The sequence below is a fragment of the Pecten maximus genome, chromosome 11, assembly GCF_902652985.1.
Source record: "Pecten maximus chromosome 11, xPecMax1.1, whole genome shotgun sequence".
NCBI lineage: Eukaryota > Metazoa > Mollusca > Bivalvia > Pectinida > Pectinidae > Pecten > Pecten maximus.
The window spans coordinates 38,796,207-38,818,621 of record NC_047025.1 but is presented as its reverse complement, the minus strand read 5'-3'; the positions used below and the strand labels follow the sequence as shown (position 1 = coordinate 38,818,621).

General features: G+C 38.0%; 1 protein-coding gene across 1 annotated transcript in view; it reads left to right on the top strand.

Moving 5' to 3' along the window:
* Positions 1-3,767: 3,767 nt before the first annotated feature.
* The window catches only part of LOC117338592 (L-fucose kinase-like), a 95,602-nt gene continuing 76,954 nt past the window's right edge, over positions 3,768-22,415 (top strand). Inside the window, exon 1 of the mRNA XM_033899950.1 lies at positions 3,768-3,875. The gene's annotated coding sequence lies outside the window, so the exon portion shown is untranslated. The remainder of the gene's footprint in view (positions 3,876-22,415) is intronic.

Sequence of the window (22,415 nt, the reverse complement as noted above, 5' to 3'; positions counted from 1 at the left end):
CAATCAGAGCGGACCTTTGCATTCACCTCGTTGAAACTTGCCGATTTTTCCAGCCGAAGCGGAGATAGATGAATGGGTTATTTTCCTGTATTTCCGAAATATTCTGACTAGTTTTTGACAAAATACTCACTTGACGTATTCATGCACATATTCGCCGATAACAGCAGAAAACGCTTAAATATTGCGCTAATCAGTCCTTCCAAAATGGCGCCGTCAAGTTGACGTGGAGTAACGTCACAAAGAGATGACGTCATTACTGACTCCCGCACTTTTTGACGCTATTAATTTTTGTTATATAAATATAACATATATTTCACTCGTATGACAGAATATTTCGATATTTTTCACTCGTGCTTCGCACTCGTGAAAATATCGATATTCTGTCATACTCGTGAAATATATGTTATATCAAACGGGAAACCATTCAATATCCTCTATTCATATATGTCACTGCTACCCGCTGTTTGGGCCGAGATTTGCGGGACGAAATGTACATACCGCGTAAAAAACAATAACAAAAACATTCACGACATAGCACGCGCTGCCATCACATCGAATCAACCCGCGATGTTATTTTGTTAAACCTTTTAGTTATATTATTTATTTATTTATTCATTTACATTTACCATCTGTACACCACCTTAGATGTTTCCTAATTAAACATAATAGGCCCTCGGCGAATTAATTATCGGCCGAGGGGGATCGTTTTTACAACATAACGATATTTAGTGTTGTTTATACCTACCATATTTGTGTAACTGTTCCATGTTCTGTGTCTATATGTGATCGTATGTAATTTACCTGTATCTTGATAAAGGGGCAGATTGCCTCGAAAATTCGACAATTTACTTGTCTGTACTGTCGTTATTACTACTTGACAATTATCTATTTCTAGTAATACGTATCCAACATTTGTTTGTTAGGATCCAGTACCTACATATTATGTATATTGGTTTATACCGTCGTTATTACTTACTAGACCCTATATTATATATATATATATATATATAAAGTTCCCTCTTTGGAACCCCATCCCGCTGGCCCCAGGGATCACACAGGCCTCATTTATATATATATATACATATGTATATAGGCCTCATTTATATATATATATATATATATATAAATGAGGCCTGTGTGATCCCGTATATATATATATAAATGAGGCCTGTGTGATCCCTGGGGCCAGCGGGATGGGGTTCCAAAGAGGGAACTTTAAAACTCGACTCTTAAACTTTGGGTGGATTACAACCAAATTTGGTGTGCAACATCATTGGGGGAAACCAATAATATTTTATATAAATGAGGCTGGTGTGACCCATTGGGCCCCAAATGGAGTGGCCCCTAAAGGGGAACTTTGCTGTAATGTTGCTATAGAACAATTATTCAATTGTCAGATGGCCGTCTTGTATTGCTTCTCGGCGGGACCTTTAAGGGGTCGTCATTAAGCTGAATACCCATTAAAATCGGGCCCTGGAACACAATATAATGAACCTGAACTTCGTATTGATCGTAACCTCGTACAACAGCTGTAACACATACGAACGCACATGAAAAAATTATGGAGACTTTATGGTTGACAAGTGTATCTACAAATGTATCTGTATGTTGGTAAATGTGTGGGAATTTCATACTGGAAAATGTATATGTTAATTTAGATACGCTTTAATTGAATTCAATTATAATGTGTATTTATAAAATTTGGTGATCGTTGATATTCTGTTATACGTACCTATAGGCTACCACAGGGAAATGTCAAGCCTTAACGTTAAAGAATAGTCAGAAATACCTATATAAAGTTTATTATAAAATATGATATATATACAAATCGTTAATCTAATGATTAATTTAAAAAATAATTCAGTATACATGTACTTCATCTTGGAAGCTCCAGACGGGTTGTGTTCACAATCAAACAAGGTATAACTATGAGTAGCATCTATATAAAATAATATTAACATTTATAAATTTGGGATTATTATCATCAGAGGAAAATGTAAAATGTACTTTGAATTCATAAAGAACTTATGTTGTAACAAGTAGCACATAAATGTTTATTTAAGATATTTATATAGTCTAATTAATACCGTTTCTGGTGCCATCCCCTGCTATAAAATAATTGTAATTGCATTTCAAGGAAAACCATTTTGAAACTGCTCGTCAACTTATGCTATCTCTCAAATGTAATTCAATGTAGTTCATGTTAAATTGATATACGTACAATACCATACATCTAAGGAGATGTTCATCGGAGTATAAACAATAAGATTTGGGGGAATGAAGTTTTATTTTTCAAACATCTTTCCAGTCATTTTTCATAGGCGTATATTGATCGAGTTCACAAGTGGGTGAATTAAATAGGGAAGCTTCTAATCTTACAGTTATTTTATAGCTAATATATATAAGGAATGTAATGGTGGAATGGGCATTGGGAATGCTTATCAATTAGTTTTGAACCATTTAAAGTGTTACTCAGTGAAGAGAAAACGAATAGGTAATGAAGGAATCGAATAAGTAATGAGAAAATCAAATAAGTAATGGGGGAATTGAACAAGTAATAAAGTATGGATAAGGAATGTAGTAGTGGAATGGGCATTGGGAATGCTTATTAATTAGTTTTGAACCATTTAAAGTGTTAATTAGTGAAGAGAAAACGAATAGGTAATGAAGGAATCGAATAAGTAATGAGATACTCGAATAAGTAATGAAGAAATTGAAGAAGAAATTAGGTATGGATAAGGAATGAAATGGTCGACTGGATGATGGGAATGCTTATTAGAAAGCTTTGAACCATTTAAAGTGTTAATTAGTGAAGAGAAAACGAATAAGTAATGAAGGAATCGAATAAGTAATGAGAAAATCGAATAAGTAATGGGGGAATTGAACAAGTAATAATGTATAGATAAGGAATGCAATGGTGGAATGGGCATTGGGAATGCTTATTAATTAGTTTTGACCATTTAAAGTGTTACTCAGTGAAGAGAAAACGAATAGGTAATGAAGGAATCGAATAGGTAATGAAGGAATCGAATAAGTAATGAGAAAATCGAATAAGTAATGGGGGAATTGAACAAGTAATAATGTATGGATAAAGAATGTTATGGTGGAATGGGCATTGGGAATGCTTATTAATTAGTTTTTCACCATTTAAAGTGTTAATTAGTGAAGAGAAAACGAATAAGTAATGAGAAAATCGAATAAGTAATGGGGGAATTGAACAAGTAATAATGTATGGATAAGGAATGTAATGGTGGAATGGGCATTGGGAATGCTTATTAATTAGTTTTGACCATTTAAAGTGTTAATTAGTGAAGAGAAAACGAATAAGTAATGAGAAAATCGAATAAGTAATGGGGGAATTGAACAAGTAATAATGTATGGATAAGGAATGTAATGGTGGAATGGGCATTGGGAATGCTTATTAATTAGTTTTGACCATTTAAAGTGTTAATTAGTGAAGAGAAAACGAATAAGTAATGGAATAAGGAATAAGTAATCAACTTCACGGAGGTGTATAAACAGGGGCACTCCTGAGTGGCCATTAACGTTCGCCCTATTTTGTCTCATTTTTCAATTTCTAATCTCGCATGTGTGTTTCTGATAGAACTAAATAATTGATTAAGATATCACTGTGTAACCACATTGATTTTATGAAGTATGCTGTCCTAAAACATTCTGCCTCACTTTGGAACAGTTCCTACTCAAGCGTGATAGGAACAATAACTCTTACAATGCAGAGAAACGGAACTCTCCTGTTTATTACAAATAAGGTAAACAAATGCACGCGTGTGTATGGTTGTCACACTGCTCGGTGCAAGTTACCAGCTGGTTACTGTCTGTGAGGTCAACGTTGTGTCCGGCATATCGTAACAAAGGTATTAGTATGTACACCCAATCATTTAGATAAGTATGGAATCGGGGGAATTCCCCGGTGTATCTACCCGATCATGGCTGGTATTTGTGATCGATCGGCGGTCGTCGTTGACACGGACGTGCCGGAGTGTGGCATGCCCGAAACAATTGTATAAATTCAGTCATAAGAGGCCCACTGAAATTCCTACCAATCGCTTGTTTATGCATTCTGGCTGGTAGCCTATTCGGTTAGAAGTTTAACTTCTGACCAAATTGGTTGGCGTGCGCTAAAACCTGTAAAAGCTTATTATGGCCATGTAACCGACTCGGTTACAGTAATTATAACCGGTCGCGTGGCTATATGAGTAAAAGGCCAGGTTTGGTTGTGTATTGTTTAACGACCTAGGTCTTCGTCCCAGAGATGTACGTATGTGTTTTGGGAGACTGCGGTATGTTCGCGTTTTGTCTCCATAGCGCGGAACTGATTCCGACTTTTAGATCTAATTGTTGTTTTTCCGTTTTGGTTGGCCACGTGGTAAAGTCCATTAGGGTCAGTAGGCCTATGGCAAGCCTTGATCCTATTTCTTTTAACGGATTTTTTTTACTGAAGGGAACAATGAAAGAATTTAATTTAATTTTATTCACATTGAGCTAAAACGTTCACTAAAGTGAAATAAAATATAATGCAAATTATTGTTAGTCTGCCATAAGATATATTGAAAGTGTATTCTTTGAAGATATAATGCAAAATCTTTTTAAAATAAGTGAAATATTTTTGCCTAAGGATGTACAGCTCTGAGAAGTAAAGAAAATCCATTTTTGGTAAGGGGAGTTAATGGCATAGCAGAAAATGTCGCCAGAATCTATATGTCTGTTGCTCGTTTTAGTGCTATGACCATGTCCTATATGTTTTTATTTTGTTCATTTCATTTACAGTTCTATGAAATTATCTAACCTAGCTGCTTTACATGCTTCCCTTGTGTCAGGCCAGGTAAATACACAAGGTGTCAGTTACCAAGGTGTCATCCTAGTGTGGCAGCCCTAGGGGCTAACGAATCAACAGTACCTGTGAGAGGGGTTCTCCATTAGCCCACATTTAAAGTTCAAAGAAAAGTGTTGATATTGGAGAATAAAGGGAAACTAATTATAGTCTGTATCATATTAATTTTACCCGTGTTTTACCTGTAGTCATTTACATGTGCTACATGTAGAAAGTGGGGAAACAGAGATATATATACATATACAAATGGAGTGTTCTCTGAACGCCAACATTATTTTAAACAATTGGTAGGTGTTGTTTCAGGAAACAATGGGAGGGATACTGCTTCCTATAGTTCAGAGATACAACCATACAAATGTACCTCTTAGCTGTGAAAATGTGTGGAAACAATTCTCTGTTAAAAACCTAGATAAATAAAATCATTATTCATAAATCATATATTTTGGTCAGCGAGCTAAAGAAAACACTAATATTACATGTACAAGAAAAATAAGAAGCATATAGATAATACATTTTAGTCAGCAACACCCACAGGATAATGCTGTGTTCTATACTGTAAAAAGTGATAAGATAACTACAAATAATCTTCTATTATTTTAGTTGGTTTAAATGATGTATAAGTAGTTAGATTGAGCGGTATTTATATTTAAGTAGAGAAACCTGTATCATTATATAAAGACAGGTATAGGCATTTGCTTTTACAGAGCTGCTTGTATAGATAAAAAGTGTAGACACTTATATTTATATTAAATGGAGGTATATAAGTATTTTATGGGGTATAAATTGTTTAATGAGGATAGATAAATATTGTATGAGGGTTGATGAATATTTTATGAAACATAGGTCCCTAGGGGTGGGGAAAGACCAGGGCCTATTTTTACAACATGGTTATGTTTATCTCTTGATGTCCAACAATGCTATGTAGGGTAATTGTATAACCCAGGAACTACATGTATGTCCCTTAATGAAAATTGGTATCTTTCCCTTATTAGGCCCAGCCCTTCAGGACTTTATGGGGCCAGACTCAACAACTATACAAAACTGATTTTCCTTCACCCAAGAATGCTTCAGAACAAATGTAGAAGAAATCCTTCAAAAGAAGATGATTGTTTGTTTGTTTTTGTTTAACGTCCTATTAACAGGGTCATTGTTTGTTTGTTTTTGTTTAACGTCCTATTAACAGGGTCATTTAAGGACGTGCCAGCCAGGTTTTGGAGGTGGAGGAAAGCCAGAGTACCTGGAGAAAAACCACCGACCTGGCAACTGCCCCACAAAGGTTTCGAACTGGCAACCCAGAGGTGGAGAGCTAGTGATAATGTGTCGGGACACCTTAACTATACTCAGCCACCACGGCCCCTAAAAGAAGATAAAGGGCAGGGCATAATGAGGGAAATATAGCAAATTCTTGAAATTTGCTATATTTCCTTCATTATGCCGTACCCTGCAGGCCCCTTTATACAGCTTTAAATTCCCCATTATATCAGGATGCCCTTAAAAAATATCACCAATATCTATCACTTAGTTGTATATCAAATATCAAAGAATCTGCTTAAAGCAATATGGCCAAATTACCCCCTGGGGGTCAGCCTCTTCATTTGTACATTTTTAAATTCCCACCTCCATAAAAAGCTTCATGCTAAAAATGGCTGATATTCATCACCATATTAATGATATCATAGAAGAACTGAGTCCATTAAAATCATATGACCAAATTACTCCCCTTTTGGCCCTGCTCCTCGGCACATCTGGGGGTCAGCTCCTTCATTTGTACAATTTTTAAACCACATCACCTAAGTATATACTTCCACCCAAATTTGGTTAAATTTCCATCAGAGGTTGTAATGAAAATATCATTTGAAGAAAACAAGCTAACCAGTAATTTGTATTTATATATTAACCTATTTAAAATGCTGCTGTAAGTATCTGTTGTGTTCAATAAAGAAAAAAAAATCTCTATGAGCTATCATTGGGTTCTAATACTTTTTATCTCCGGAAAGCAAAGCCTTTCTTTAATAAAGCACTGGACTAAGTCTGAGTGTATATGCATCCCAACAGAACTTCTAGTAATGTGCATACATGTTTTTCTATTTGAAGGAACATTATATTTGGCCTTTGACTTTCAAGCCTGAAGCTACATGAAGTATTCCAAGCAAATACTTTCTTTAGTAATAACAGTGACCTTGACCACTAGGCTTGATAAGTACTCCTGGCAAGCAGACACAAAGTAGAACTTGATAAAGTGTAATCAGCTCAACAGAATTCGAAATATATTGTATTTAATTGATCTTCAATTAATAGAAATAGTGACATTGACCTTTGACCCCTTAGGCCCGAAAGAGTACTTAAATTAAGGTATTGTGCAGCAACCAAACAAGAGGCCATATGGGCCTATAACAATCATCTGCTTCTCTGGACCTCTTGACAATTGGAAAAAAAGTGTTTCAACATTTTAGTATGTTTGACTCCTGTGACCTTGAATGTACATCAAGGTCATTCATTTTTACAAACTTTGTATCACTTCACCACAGCATACTACAGGCCCAATATGAGGTCTCTTTGCTCCTTGGTTAATGGGTAGAAGATTTTTCAAGGTTTTTGCGTGTTTGGCCCCTGTGACCTTTAATGGTGGTAAAGGTCATTGATTCAAACGAACTTGGTAGCTTTTCAGGCAGTTGATTGATTTGAAATTAGACAGACGGAAATCTTTTAACTTTAGGGCACCACATCTCATGACTTAAGACCATAACTACAAAATGTTCATTTGAATTGTAGAATCCCTCCTTGTGGGTCTCGCCCCTCCCCCTCAGGAGCCAGCAGAGAGAGAAAGTCAAGTCTCACAACATTTAGTCCAGCCAAGTAATGCTCCAGACCAAGTTTGAAAACATTGTGATCATCAAACTACCTGTACAGAACAACATAACGGGAATACTGTCTAAAACTATTTGTCTTTCTGGTCTCTCCATATTCCACCTCAGAGAAGTCACAATTAGATGTATAACTCTAAGGATTTCAGTTTTTTTAAATCCTTTCATAGATTGATGCAGTATGTCATTCCAATGCTTTTGATGTCCTTAGTTTTTCAGTAACATTTGCCATTAACATGGTTTACTATTTTAAATATTTCCTTTGATCTTTTGGGAATGCCAACAATGCAGATGATTCACATTTTGAACATCTTCTCAATTTCCACCAGTGAGATTTAGCTCAGACATTCCTGAAATGGTCCTGAGATGGTCCTGAAATGATCCTGAGATAGTCCTGAAATGGTCCTGAGATGGTCCTTATCAAGTGTTGTTATTTTTCTTGTCGGTCTGAAATCCAATATGGCTGCTATGGTCGCCATCTTGACAAAAACATTTTAAATTTCTTGTCTTGTTCGGCTGGTGGGATTGAGCTTAAGGTAGAGATGTTAAGGAAGGATAATAGATGACAAAGTGTTGTTATTTTTCAGACTTATAAATCATCAACATGGCAGCGGCGGCAGCCATTTTGTAACAAGATATCACATTTATGGTTATACGACATGTACAAGTTATCTCCCCTCTTCAAACTCCTTTGTTGACACGTGATATCTCTTATTCTGGCAATATTGGAAACTTAGAATATTCTAAAATAGTCTTTATGTTTGGAAATATAACACCTGTAGGTCTTTTGTGCTTAGTAGGTGAAAAAGCCTGTCAAATTGTCTGTGACAATTTCTAGTATTTACATTTATATATATTCATCACAGTACCACCATGACAGGAATATACATATACGGTAAACCTCCGGTTAGTTCGAATACACGGATAGTTCGAACACACATTTTTTTCAAGAAAAACAATATTTCTTAGTTACTAATAGTTCGAACTCTGGTTGTTTATAACTGACACTTTTTCGGATAGTTCGAACCTGTCAAATTAAGAAGGCCGCCATTGTTACGTATCGGATTGACAATGGATGTGTTTGTGTCTAATGATTTTACTCTACCGAGATTTTCGTCGATATAGACTCGGACAGTTCAAACTCGCGCTTATTTTCTGAAGCATAATTTGAATAATTCGAACAGGTTCGTCAATATTTATTTAATTTTGTTCAAACTAACCGGAGGTTTACCGTATATAAACAACCCTTGTTATTGCTATTTCTTATAAAGCACTGGAGGGATATTCCTCAAAATCCAAGTGATGCCAAGGGATCTCTGTCTGGTTAAAATTAATATTTTCATGACTTAGCCTAAATAGAATCTGTTTCTACTAAACAGACCAACCCTACCAACAAATACTTACCCGTTCCCCCCCCCCCCCCCCCCCCCCCCCCCCCTCTCTAAATCCAGTGTTTTTACTTGTGTAGTCAATTCATGTGTTCATATTTGTTTTCAGCAGGTTGTTTAAATAATTTTAAAACTGGTACCTTTTCTCTTTATATTGACTATACCTAAATGTCAACCAAGGGAAAAACACGTGGGCAGTGCTGGAACAATTTTTAAAAATTTAACGGTTTGTAAAAAGTTACAGGCCTCTGGCAGACGAGGGAAATTAAACACAAGGCTAAATCTGTCAAGGTTGAATACAAAATAATGAACCTTTGTTTAGTAAAGATGGTGAGATTACGAGGTTAATTAGATTATGAAATGTGATGGGTCTTTTCTTTTGCTTGGTGTCTTCAGTAGTATGGGTATGCTTTAGTGAGGTAACACTAAAGTTGGCGTCAGATCCACAGTTCCACATTACCATAAGGAGACAAACATTAACATACCACAGTCTCAGGGAAGGCTATCAATAAATGACCCCTGTTGAAAGGTTGAACATTAAACAATACAAAACTAAACATTGATTTTGACACAAAATATCTTACTCTTACTATGAAAGAAGTTATATGACACAACCAATATGATATTTAAGATTGTGACGTTTCGATGATTACACTGTCACCTTCATCAGACTAAGGTAGCAGTGTACAGTAAAATTTTTTTAAAAATCAACCCACCCTTAAAATGGGTAGATATGCGAGTTACCTCCCTTGATTCCACTAATATGACAAGACAGATAATTAACAAGTTTTAAATTGTTTTTATGTATTTTTGAGCAAAAATGAATCAAAATGAAGCTTAATGAAGCATAATTAAGCACAATTTCCAAATAATTACATTTTTCAGCGCTTCTAAGGTAGCAGTGTACAGTAAAAATGCCGAATTCTGAAAAATATGGCACATGTTTTAGATATATAAACATTGCCAGTTAACCCTACATATAACCTCTAATAAAGTATATATATTTGAAATCTATACAACATTTGCAATTTTAATAGAGCTCTGAAGGATAAGTAAACTGATATTTTCTGCGATTTTTAGAGCTGTGAATACCATGGCAACAGCTTAAAAAATTCTCAAAAATTGCAAAATATTATGATATTTGACCCAAAATGGCACAATTCTCTACACAATTTTTTTTCTGAAACCTATTTAAAATTAAATATCTCTATCCCAAAGACAGAATTAATCTTGTTTGGACATATGTTGTAAATTAAGATTTTCCGCTATCTTACCTTTTCTGTGGGCTTCCATTTTTCGCTGTAGGCAAAACTAAATTTCCTGTGTAACCACACATTCGGAAAATCCGGATATTTAAAATCCGGAAACCAATTTATTAATTTTTGTTTTAATAAATGTGAAGCCTGTATGTACTACTTCATACTGAATATACCAATTATAGTTTACATTTATTTTTTCATTTTTTATGCATATCATAATACAGGAGTTATTTGCTTAACAAAAAAATTGCCCATGGCCAGGCTGTCTTACTGTGGTGTGCTACCTGATGACTAATGTGAAGTGACTAGAACTTACAAAGTGTCTGAGATGGTACACTTGTTTGATTATATTATATTTTTACCATCTCGTCACACTATTTTCAAATTTGGTGTCAATAGGATCATGATAAAGCCAAAACATATTTTAGAGTAGATCAAACCTTTTACCATCTCGCAATAACTTTGTTTTACTTGATACGATAGCTATGTTACCTTTCATTGTCTTCTAGCACATTGGTGTCTCAACAAATACCAAATAATCAGGTAATGTTTGAAAATCTTCTGTTTTTAGCCCACCATCTATTCAAATCACCCCGCGCCCTTGGTCTGTGGTCCGTCTGTCCCTCTGAGGGGCCGCAGTGGCCGAGTGGTTAAGGTGTACCGACACTTTAACACTAGCCCTCCACCACTGGGTTGCGAGTTCAAAACCTACGTGGGGCAGTTGCCAGGTACTGACCGTAGGCCGTTGGTTTTTCTCCGGGTACTCCTGCTTTCCTCCACCTCCAAAACCTGGCACGTCCTTAAATGACCCTGGCTGTTAATAGGACGTTAAACAAAAACAACCAAACCTTCTGTCTATCCGTAAACATTTCTTGTTATCGCTATTTCTCAGAAAGTTTTAAAGGGATCTTTCTCAACTTTCATATGCAAATCCCCTTGGTCCCTAGTTGTGCATGTTGCATTTTGGGACCGATCGTAATACAACATGGCCAACAGGCAGCCATCTTGGATTTTGACAATTGAAGTTTGTTATCGCTATTTCTCAGAAGGTATTGAAGGGATTTTTCTCAAATTTCATATGTAGGTTCCCCTTGGTGCCTAGTAATGCATATTGCATTTTGAAACCAATCGGAAAACAACATGGCCGACAGGCAGCCATCTTGGATTTTGACAATTGAAGTTGTTATCGCTATTTCTCAGAAAGTACCAAAGGGGTCTTTCTCAGATTTCATATGTAGATTCCCCTTGGTGCCTAGTTATGCATATTGCATTTTGAAACCAATCGGAAAACAACATGGCCGACAGGCAGCCATCTTGGATTTTGATAATTGAAGATTGTTATCGCTATTTCTCAGAAAGTACTGAAGGGATTTTTCTCAAATTTCATATGAAGGTTGCCCTTGGTCCCTTGTTATGCATATTGCATTTTGGGAGCAGTCGGAAAACAACATGGCCGACAGGCAGCCATCTTGGATTTTGACAATTGAAGTTTGTTATCACTATTTCTCAGAAAGTACTGAAGGGGGTCTTTCTCAAATTTCATATGTAGGTTCCCCTTGGTCCCTCGTATTGCATTTTGGGACCAATCTGTCCTGAAAACAACCTGGCCAACAAATAGCCATTAACGCTAAATCTCAAATTTCATATATAGCTAGGATTCCCTTGTTTGAAAAGTACTGGAGGGATGTTTCTCAATTTGCACAGATTAGTAAAAGGAAGGGAAAAATAGAGAGAAGATCAATCTGACATAGAACCTATAAAGATCATTCAATGGTGCCCTATTGGTGGGCGCCAAGATCCCTCTGGGAACTCTTGTTTTTATGACGATGCATTTTTCAAAATGGCCGTCGTCTTCTGATTGGTTGAGGCTTGTCTGGACTAGTCCTGCTAAAGTACAAGTTTTGTTCGGACTAAAGTACAAGGCTTGTCCGAAAAAGTCCTACTAAAGTACAAAACAGATTTTAACCAAACTTGGCATGAAGTTCTACAAAAGAAGTAAAAAAATGACTAGAATGCATTATTCATGCATTATTATTATCATTATTATGGAAGCATAGTTAAAATTTGTTATTACGATTTTATGCATGTGTAATAGGCTGTCATATCTGTTATGCCCAACTAAAATAAACACAAGTCAATTTAGATATTATCAAGAGTGTTAAATATTTGTTACTGAACCGATGTGCAAATGCGATATTGGATGGTGTATATCATGTATATTTATAAAGTGGGGCTGGTTTTGGATCGATTGGTGTCGTAATATTGTCATTCATAAAATGTACTAACTGACTGGATTAGATATGATTACACTCACCAATGGCCTACTCAACTATAGACGCCCACAGGGGGTATTAGTTATCCCTTGGGATATACAACTCTATTTAAAATTGGATTAATTATGAAGTTAAAAAAAAATTCTGCCACACAATCGGGCATTTCCCCTCTCACGAGATGAGTTAATTTTACCATCACTAATGACGTGAAATACCAATGTCCCAGTTAACCGTTGTAACATGTTAACCTATAATCAGGAGTGTTATGGCACATGGCTTGACACTAATAAATAGAAGTAATTAGCACACACTCTGTATTATACTGTGGTGAAATGGAGAACTTGTCTTACGGACATATGAATGCCTATATAGCTAAGAGACAAGTCAGTAACTGATTGACACTATCAAGAGATCTGTTGTTCCTCAGTCTACAATTTAGCGCGTCAGTGAACAAACGATTTTACGACTCTACTCACTGCCATGTTTGTAGACCATTGTGTCCTGGGTTATTGATAGTTACACAGCAATACTTTGGTTTGATAATGTTACAAAATACTTTTATACAATATTACAATGTGAATTGATAACTGGACTATTTCCCGATTATTGGCTATAAAGTTTGATTCCACTTTACCTGTATATAAACCTCCATACTCGCATCACAACACTCGGTACTAGTTACACTCTACCTGTATATAAACATCCATACTCACATCACAGCACTCTGTACTAATTACACTTTACCTGTATATAAACCTCCATAGTCGCATCACAACACTCAGTACTAATTACACTTTACCTGTATATAAACATCCATACTCACATCACAGCACTCTGTACTAATTACACTTTACCTGTATATAAACCTCCATAGTCGCATCACAACACTCGGTACTAATTACACTTTACCTGTATATAAACATCCATACTCACATCACAGCACTCTGTACTAATTACACTCTACCTGTATATAAACCTCCATACTCACATCACAGCACTCGGTACTAATTACACTCTACCTGTATATAAACATCCATACTCACATCACAGCACTCAGTACTAATTACACTCTACCTGTATATAAACCTCCATACTCACATCACAACACTCGGTACTAATTACACTTTACCTGTATATAAACGTCCATACTCACATCACAACACTCGGTACTAATTACACTTTACCTGTATATAAACCTCCATACTCACATCACAGCACTTGGTACTAATTACACTTTACCTGTATATAAACCTCCATACTCACATCACAGTACTAATTACACTTTAGCTGTATATAAAACTCCATACTCGCATCACAGCACTCGGTACTAATTATACTTTACCTGTATATAAACCTCCATACTCACATCACAACACTCGGTACTAATTACACTTTACCTGTATATAAACCTCCATACTCACATCACAGCACTCGGTACTAATTACACTTTACCTGTATATAAAACTCCATACTCGCATCACAGCACTCGGTACTAATTACACTTTACCTGTATATAAACCTCCATACTCACATCACAACACTCGGTATTAATAACACTTTACCTGTATATAAACCTCCATACTCACATCACAGCACTCAGTACTAATTACACTCTACCTGTATATAAACCTCTAACTCACATCACAACACTCGGTACTAATTACCCTTTACCTGTATACAAACCTCCATACTCACTAGAGATGACCTCTGGCCACCTTATGTTTAGGATGTTGCGAAAGCATCTGTTTACCAATGTTTGTAGTTTGTTCCTGTGGGTTTTGGTTGTATGCCATGTTTCGTAGCCGTAAAGAAGGACTGATTTGACATTGGTTTTAATGACTGTTCTAAGTGAGCAACTTGTCACTGCTGTACCGTTAGAAATTCAAATTTTGTATGTATCGATATGTAACTATTATCAATACAGCAGTAATGTGTCGGCAGAAAATTGACATCAATACCTAAATCATGATATAACAAAATAAAACATTTTTCAAATTTGTTTATTTATCTATGAGAATTTATCTATGAGAATCGTTTCCATGAAATCTGGATATATATTTTTATCATGAAAATCATAGTAGTTCTTATGAGTTTGTCTTTTATTAATTAGCCAGGAAATCGAGGATGTTGGGAAGAAGGGCTACCTTAATATTACAAATTCATCCAAGTTTCTGTTTGGTGATAGGGTCATAAGGGCTAAATGTGTTAAAATGTTCAAATAACTTCTCAATAACAAAAATAAAAATACCGGAGTTAAGATGTTTGAAATTTAAAACACAGCAAGGAGGTAGAATTTAAATTTAAATTCACTTTAAAGTCTAATCATAGTATGTGATTACTGTGTATTCTTTTTATAAACTGCTGAAAATATTGTGTGATTCAGGCCCATTAGGCCTCACGGATTTTCACTTGATATAATCTGTTTAACCTGCTAGTATTTTTCTTTTCAGTTCAGGGGTTACCTATAGACTTATATCATTTCATGGGGACTATATATTTTGACCAACAAGAAATAAGTTCAGTTTAAAATAAAACTGCCAAATTCCTTGAACAATCAGGATATTGTTATTTAGAATGTTACCTTGTAGAGAAATCAATTCTTGCCTAGTTGTATATCAGTTTGGTTTATTTTACAAGGTATGAACCTGCAAGTCTATAGCATTTATTCCACTAGAGCAGGATAATAAGCTGTGAATGAGACAAGTTAGAAACAGTGATGACCTTGTAAGGTCAAATACACCTGATTAGCATATTAATATAATGCTGTCTCTAGTATGTACTGTTTGGTTTGTAAACCCACCAGCAAGAGAGATTTAAACCTCTTCCAATTAACAGGGTCATGACCTAGAGACTGGGTATGTTATGGGATGGGTCCTCCATTCAGGTCTGGCATTTATTAGGTCATCTGACCCAAAGGGTCAGGATGACCTATAGCCATCATGCTTCGTCCGTCGTAGTCCGCCGTGCGCCGTGCGCCGTCCGCCGTCCGTAAACTTTTCACATTTCAATCTTCTTCTCAAGTTCCACCAGTGGGATTAAGCTGAAACTTGCCTGAAATGATCCTGAGATGGTCCTGACCAAGTGTTGTTATTTTTCGGGTCAGTCCGAAATCCAAGATGGCCGCCATAGCCGCCATTTTGAAAACACATTTTAAACTTCTTCTCAAGTTCCACCATTGCTGTTGGGCTGAAACTTGCCAGAAATGATCCTGAGATGATCCCGACCAAGTGTTGTTACTTTTCGGGTCAGTCTAAAATCCAAGATGGCCGCCATAGCCGCCATCTTGAAAAACACATTTTAAACTTCTTCTCAAGTTCCACCAGTGCTTTTGAGCTGAAACTTGCCTGAAATGATCCTGAGATGATCCCGACCAAGTGTTGTTATTTTTCGGGTCGGTCCGAAATCCAAGATGGCCGCCATAGCCGCCATCTTGAAAAACACATTTTAAACTTCTTCTCAAGTTCCACCAGTGCTATTGAGCTGAAACTTGCCTGAAATGATCCTGAGATGATCCCGACCAAGTGTTGTTATTTTTCGGGTCGGTCCGAAATCCAAGATGGCCGCCATAGCCGCCATCTTGAAAAACACATTTTAAACTTCTTCTCAGGTTCCACCAGTGCTATTGAGCTGAAACTTGCCTGAAATGATCCTGATATGATCATGACCAAGTGTTGTTATTTTTCGGGTCGGTCCGAAATCCAAGATGGCCGCCATAGCCGCCATCTTGAAAAACACATTTAAAACTTCTTCCCAAGTTCCAGCAGTACTATTTAGCTGAAACTTGCCTGAAATGATCCTGATATGATCCAGACCAAGTGTTGTTATTTTTCGGGTCGGTCCGAAATCCAAGATGGCCCCCATAGCCGCCATTTTGAAAACACATTTTAAACTTCTTCTCAAGTTCCACCAGTGCTGTTGGGCTGAAACTTGCCTGAAATGTTCCTGAGATGATCACGACCAAGTGTTGTTATTTTTTAGATTGGTCTGAAATGCAAGATGGCCGCCATATCCGCCATCTTAAAAAACACATTTTAAACTTCTTCTCCAGTTCCACTGGTGCCATTGAGCTTGAAATTGGTGAGGATGTTAAGGAAGGAGTGCCAACAAAGTGTTGCTATTTTTTCGGCATTGTAAAAACTTTGGCATGGCAGCAATGGCAGCCATTTTGTAACATGATTGCGCAATCATGGTTTTCCTGAACAACACCTATTTCAAACTTCTTCTCAAATTCCACTGGTGGGATTCAGCTCTAACTTACCAGAAATGATCCTTAGATGGTCCAGACCAAGTGTTATTATTTATTGGGTCGGTCAGATATCCAAGATAGCCACCATGGCCAACAGTGCCACTATATACTTGCTACAGAGAATGCATACTACAATAATATAAGGGTTTTAATTTAGAGTCAGATGACCGTTAAGGCCCCTGGGCCTCTTGTTAAATGGAAGATATTTTTCCTCTTCGGAAAGAGTTGTGGGGTGCAGTAGTGGAAATGAAGATAAATATATTTAAAACCATTCTTCTTCTACTGATTAGTGAAAGTCCTCCTGAGGTTATATATAATTATCCGACAGAGAAAGGTACATACCTATATGTTAATTAACTCTATGTGGAAGTTTTCACACAGTACAATAGACACACTTAAATATGGTTTTAAATATATATAACTTTTTAGGTCATCTGACCCGAAGGGTCAGGATGACCTATAGTCATCATGCTTCGTCCGTCGTCGTGCGCCGTGCGCCGTGCGCCGTCCGCCGTGCGTAAACTTTTCACATTTCAAACTTCTTCTCAAGTTCCACCAGTGGGATTGAGCTGAAACTTACCTGAAATGATGCTGGGATGGTCCTGACCAAGTGTTGTTATTTTTCGGGTCGGTCTGAAATCCAAGATGGCCGCCACAGCCGCCATTTTGAAAACACATTTTAAACTTCTTCTCAAGTTCCACCAGTGCTGTTGGGCTGAAACTTGCCAGAAATGATCCTGAGATGATCCCCACCAAGTGTTGTTATTTTTCGGGTCGGTCCGAAATCCAAGATGGCCGCCATAGTCGCCATCTTGAAAAACACATTTCAAACTTCTTCTCAAGGTCCACCAGTGGGATTGAGCTGAAACTTACCTGAAATGATGCTGGGATGGTCCTGACCAAGTGTTGTTATTTTTCGGGTCGGTCTGAAATCCAAGATGGCCGCCACAGCCGCCATTTTGAAAACACATTTTAAACTTCTTCTCAAGTTCCACCAGTGCTATTGAGCTGAAACTTGCCTGAAATGATCCTGAGATGATCCCCGCCAAGTGTTGTTACTTTTCGGGTCGGTCGGAAATCCAAGATGGCCGCCATAGCCGCGATCTTGAAAAACACATTTTAAACTTCTTCTCAAGTTCCACCAGTGCTATTGAGCATAAACTTGCCTGAAATGATCCTGATATGATTCCTACCAAGTGTTGTTACTTTTCGGGTCGGTCCGAAATCCGAGATGGCCGCCATAGCCGCCATCTTGAAAAACACATTTTAAACTTCTTCTCAAGTTCCACCAGTGCTATTGAGCTGAAACTTGCCTGAAATGATCCTGAGATGATCCCTACCAAGTGTTGTTATTTTTCGGGTCGGTCCGAAATCCAAGATGGCTGCCATAGCCGCCATCTTGAAAAACACATTTTAAACTTCTTCTCAAGTTCCAACAGTGGGATTGAGCTGAAACTTGCCTGAAATGATCCTGAGATGATCCCTACCAAGTGTTGTTATTTTTCGGGTCGGTCCGAAATCCAAGATGGCTGCCATAGCCGCCATCTTGAAAAACACATTTTAAACTTCTTCTCAAGTTCCACCAGTGGGATTGAGCTGAAACTTGCCTGAAATGATCCTGGTATGATCCCGACCAAGTGTTGTTACCTTCGGGTCGGTCCGAAATCCAAGATGGCCGCCATAGCCGCCATCTTGAAAAACACATTTTAAACTTCTTCTCAAGTTCCACCAGTGCTGTTAGGCTGAAACTTGCCAGAAATGATCTTGAGATGATCCCCACCAAGTGTTGTTATTTTTCAGGTCGGTCCGAAATCCAAGATGGCCGCCATAGCCGCCATCTTGAAAAACACATTTTAAACTTCTTCTCAGGTTCCACCAGTGCTATTGAGCTGAAACTTGCCTGACATGTTCCTGAGAGGATCCTGACCAAGTGTTGTTATTTTTTGATTGGTCTGAAATCCAAGATGGCCGCCATCTTGAAAAACACATTTTAAACTTCTTCTCCAGTTCCATTGGTGCCATTGAGCTCGAAATGGGTGAGGATGTTAAGGAAGGAGGGCCAACAAAGTGTTGTTATTTTTCGGCCTAGTAAAATCATTGACTTGGCAGCCATGGCGGCCATTTTGTTACATGATTGTGCAATCATGGTTTTCCTGAACAATGCCTATTTCAAACTTCTTCTCAAATTCCACCAATGGGATTCAGCTCTAACTTACCAGAAATTATCCTTAGATGGTCCAGACCAAGTGTTGTTATTTATTGGGTCAGTCAGAAATCCAAGATGGCCACCATGGCCAACAGTGCCACTATATACTTGCTACAGAGAATACATTCTACAATAATATAAGGGTTTTAATTTAGAGTCAGATGACCGTTAAGGCCCCTGGGCCTCTTGTTAAGATTTACCTCATTTATTAGCTCACCTGGTCCGAAGGACCTTGGCGTCTGTCGTCCGTCGTCTGTCCATCTGTCAACAATTAATTGACTTCTTCATAACCGCAGATCGGAATTTGACCAAATTTGGTCAGAAGCTTCAGTTAGGGTGGGGACTCAAAATTGTATAAATGGTGGGGCTGACCCCTTAGGGACTGATCATGAGTGGCGGGGCCAAAAGGGGTCAATTTGGCTCTATAAATATCAACGACTTCTTCTCTGAAACTAAGCAATGGATGTCGCTCATATTTGACTGGTAGCATCCCTATGGGCTAGAGATTCAAAATTGTACCAATGGTGGGGCTGACCCTCTGGGGGCCCGAGGGACAGGGCCAAAAGGGGTCAATTTGGCTAAATTGATATAAACAACTTTTTCTCTAAAACTAAGCAATGGATGTCGCTCATATTTGACTGGTAGCATCCCTATGGGGAAGAGATTCAAAATTGTACCAATGGTGGGGCTGACCCTCCGGGGGCCTGAGGGACGGGGCCGAAATTGGTCAATTTGGCTTAATTGATATAAACAACATCTTCTTTGAAACTAAACAATGAATATCACTCCTATTTGACTGGTAGTATCCCTAAGGGTTGGGTATTCAAAAAGCTACAAATGGTCAAGCTGACCCCAGGGAGCTGAGGGGCGGGGCCAAAAGTGAGCAACTTGGCCATATTGCTTTAAACACTTTATTTGTAGTGTTGAAACTGTTGAGATTCCCAACCCATAACCATATGCAGCATCGCTGGCCACCATGAGATAACCACAATCCTATTGTAGAAATAGGCCCTAGGGGACTTAGTTACTTTAAACACAATCATGTTCTTTCCACTCCCCGAGGGAGACTTGACTGCATTTCTGGGTATCATCTTTGAAGCAGTTGATCGAGGTCCTTTCCCCATAACTACATATAGTGTTGTTAGACATTAACAAATTGAACATGACCATATTTGGACATTTGGACAAATCTAACCAGGTGAGCATTACAAGTCCTCTGGACCTCTGATAATTTCTGCAGAATTGTAGGCAGAATATGATAGAGGAATTTATTTCTCAAATTTGTTTATGCATTAGCTAGGTCACTGTTGGTGTCCTGTTCTAGTCAACGACCTCACTTTGAATGGTTAAGTTTAGAAAATGTAGGATTTATCTATTACTGATATTACCCTCAACAAAGAACTAAGAGGAAAAAAGACATTAATGTAATAAAGATTCAGAGAAAAAATGAGTCCTTCCCAATACATTGTACATTCAAAGGTTTTTAGGTCACCTGAGATGATGTTGTGGTCGACTTCTGTGTGGTGTCATGTGTTATCTGTCATGAACAATTTACATCTTTGTGCCTTCTCAATAACCAAGAGGTCCAGAGTCATGATATTTGGCCAGTAGTATGCTGGGATGAAGAGCTACAAAGTTTGTTAAAATTAATGACCTTGACATTCTTTCAAGGCCACAGGAGCCAAATGTGTTTAAATATTTTAAACAACTTTTTCTTAATAACCAATGCCTTGGCCAGGGGTCATGATATTGGGCTTGTAGTAAGGATTACCAAGTTTGTTCAAATGAATGACCTTGACCTTCTTTCAGGGCCACAGGGATCAAATGTGTTAAAATCTTTAAAAACCTTCATCTCAATACCCAAGAGCTCTAGGCCAAGTGTCATGATACTGGGCAAATTGCATGCTGGGATGAAGGACTAACAAGTTTGTTAAAATGAATTACCTTGACCTTCTCTCAGGGCCACAGGTACCAAATGTGTTGAATTTTTTAAACACCTTCTCAAAACCCAAGCTGGGATGAAGGACTACCAAGTTTGCATTCAAATGAACTGCTGTAGTGTATGTGAAGCATCTTTGTAACTAAGACTAAGATTATTGATCACTGGCACAGGCAATGAGAAGTCCTTAAAGGTATAAATCGTATCAAAAGTATTACACAAGTGAAATCACGGGTGTACATGACAATTGTGATAGGTGTCTATATAACATATATGTTCACTAGTGCTGAAAGTCTGCCTCACTTTAGGCCTTTAGACTGGTTAGCCTAGCCTGTTGTCATATAATGTGAAAGGTGGGGTGTCCTGCTGGGTGTCTTTGGCAGTATGCTTCAGTGAGGAAGCACTATAAAATGGCAAAAGTTCCGGCCTTATTAGCTCACCTGGTCCGAAGGACCAAGGTGAGCTTATGCCATACCGTGGCGTCCGTCGTCTGGCGTCCGTCCGTCCGTCAACAACTTATTTGACTTCTTCTTCATAACCGCTGATCGGAATTTGAACAAATTTGGTCAGAAGCATCCCTATGGGTAGGGGACTCAAAATTGTACAAATGATAGGGCTGACCCCCTGGGGGCCTCTGGGGCGGTGCCAAAAGGAGTCAATTTGGCGCTATTGATATAAACGACTTCTCTGAAAACAAGCAATGGCTATCGCTCATATTTGCCTGGTAGCATCACTATGGGATGGGGATTCAAAATTGTACAAATGATGGGGCTGACCCCCTGTGGGTCACTGGGGTTGGGCCAAAATGGGTCAATTTGGCGCTATTGATATAAACGACTTCTTCTCTGAAACCAAGCAATGGCTATCACTCATATTTGCCTGGTAGCATCACTATGGGTTGGGGATTTAAAATTGTACAAATGATGGGGCTGACCCCCCAGGGGCCTGACGGGTGGGGCTGAATGTGGTCAATCCTGCTGTATTTCATATAAACAACTTCTTCTCTGAAACCAAGCAATGTCTATCGCTCATATTTGCCTGGTAGCATCATTATAGGGTGGGGATTCATAATTGTACAAATGATGGGCTTGGGCTGATCACCCAGGGGCCTGAGGGGTGGGGCCGAATGTGGTCAATCCAGCTTTATTGATATAAACGACTTCTCTGAAACCGAGCAATGGCTTTCGCTCATATTTGCCTTTTAGCATCACTATGGGGCGGGGATTCAAAATTTTACAAATGATAGGGCTGACCCCCCAGGGGCCTGAGGGGCGGGGCCAAATGTGGTCAATCGGGCTATATTCATATAATTGACTTCTTCTCCTGAACCAAGCAATTGATATCTCTTATATTTTACTGGTAGCATCACCTTGGGGTAGGAATTTGAA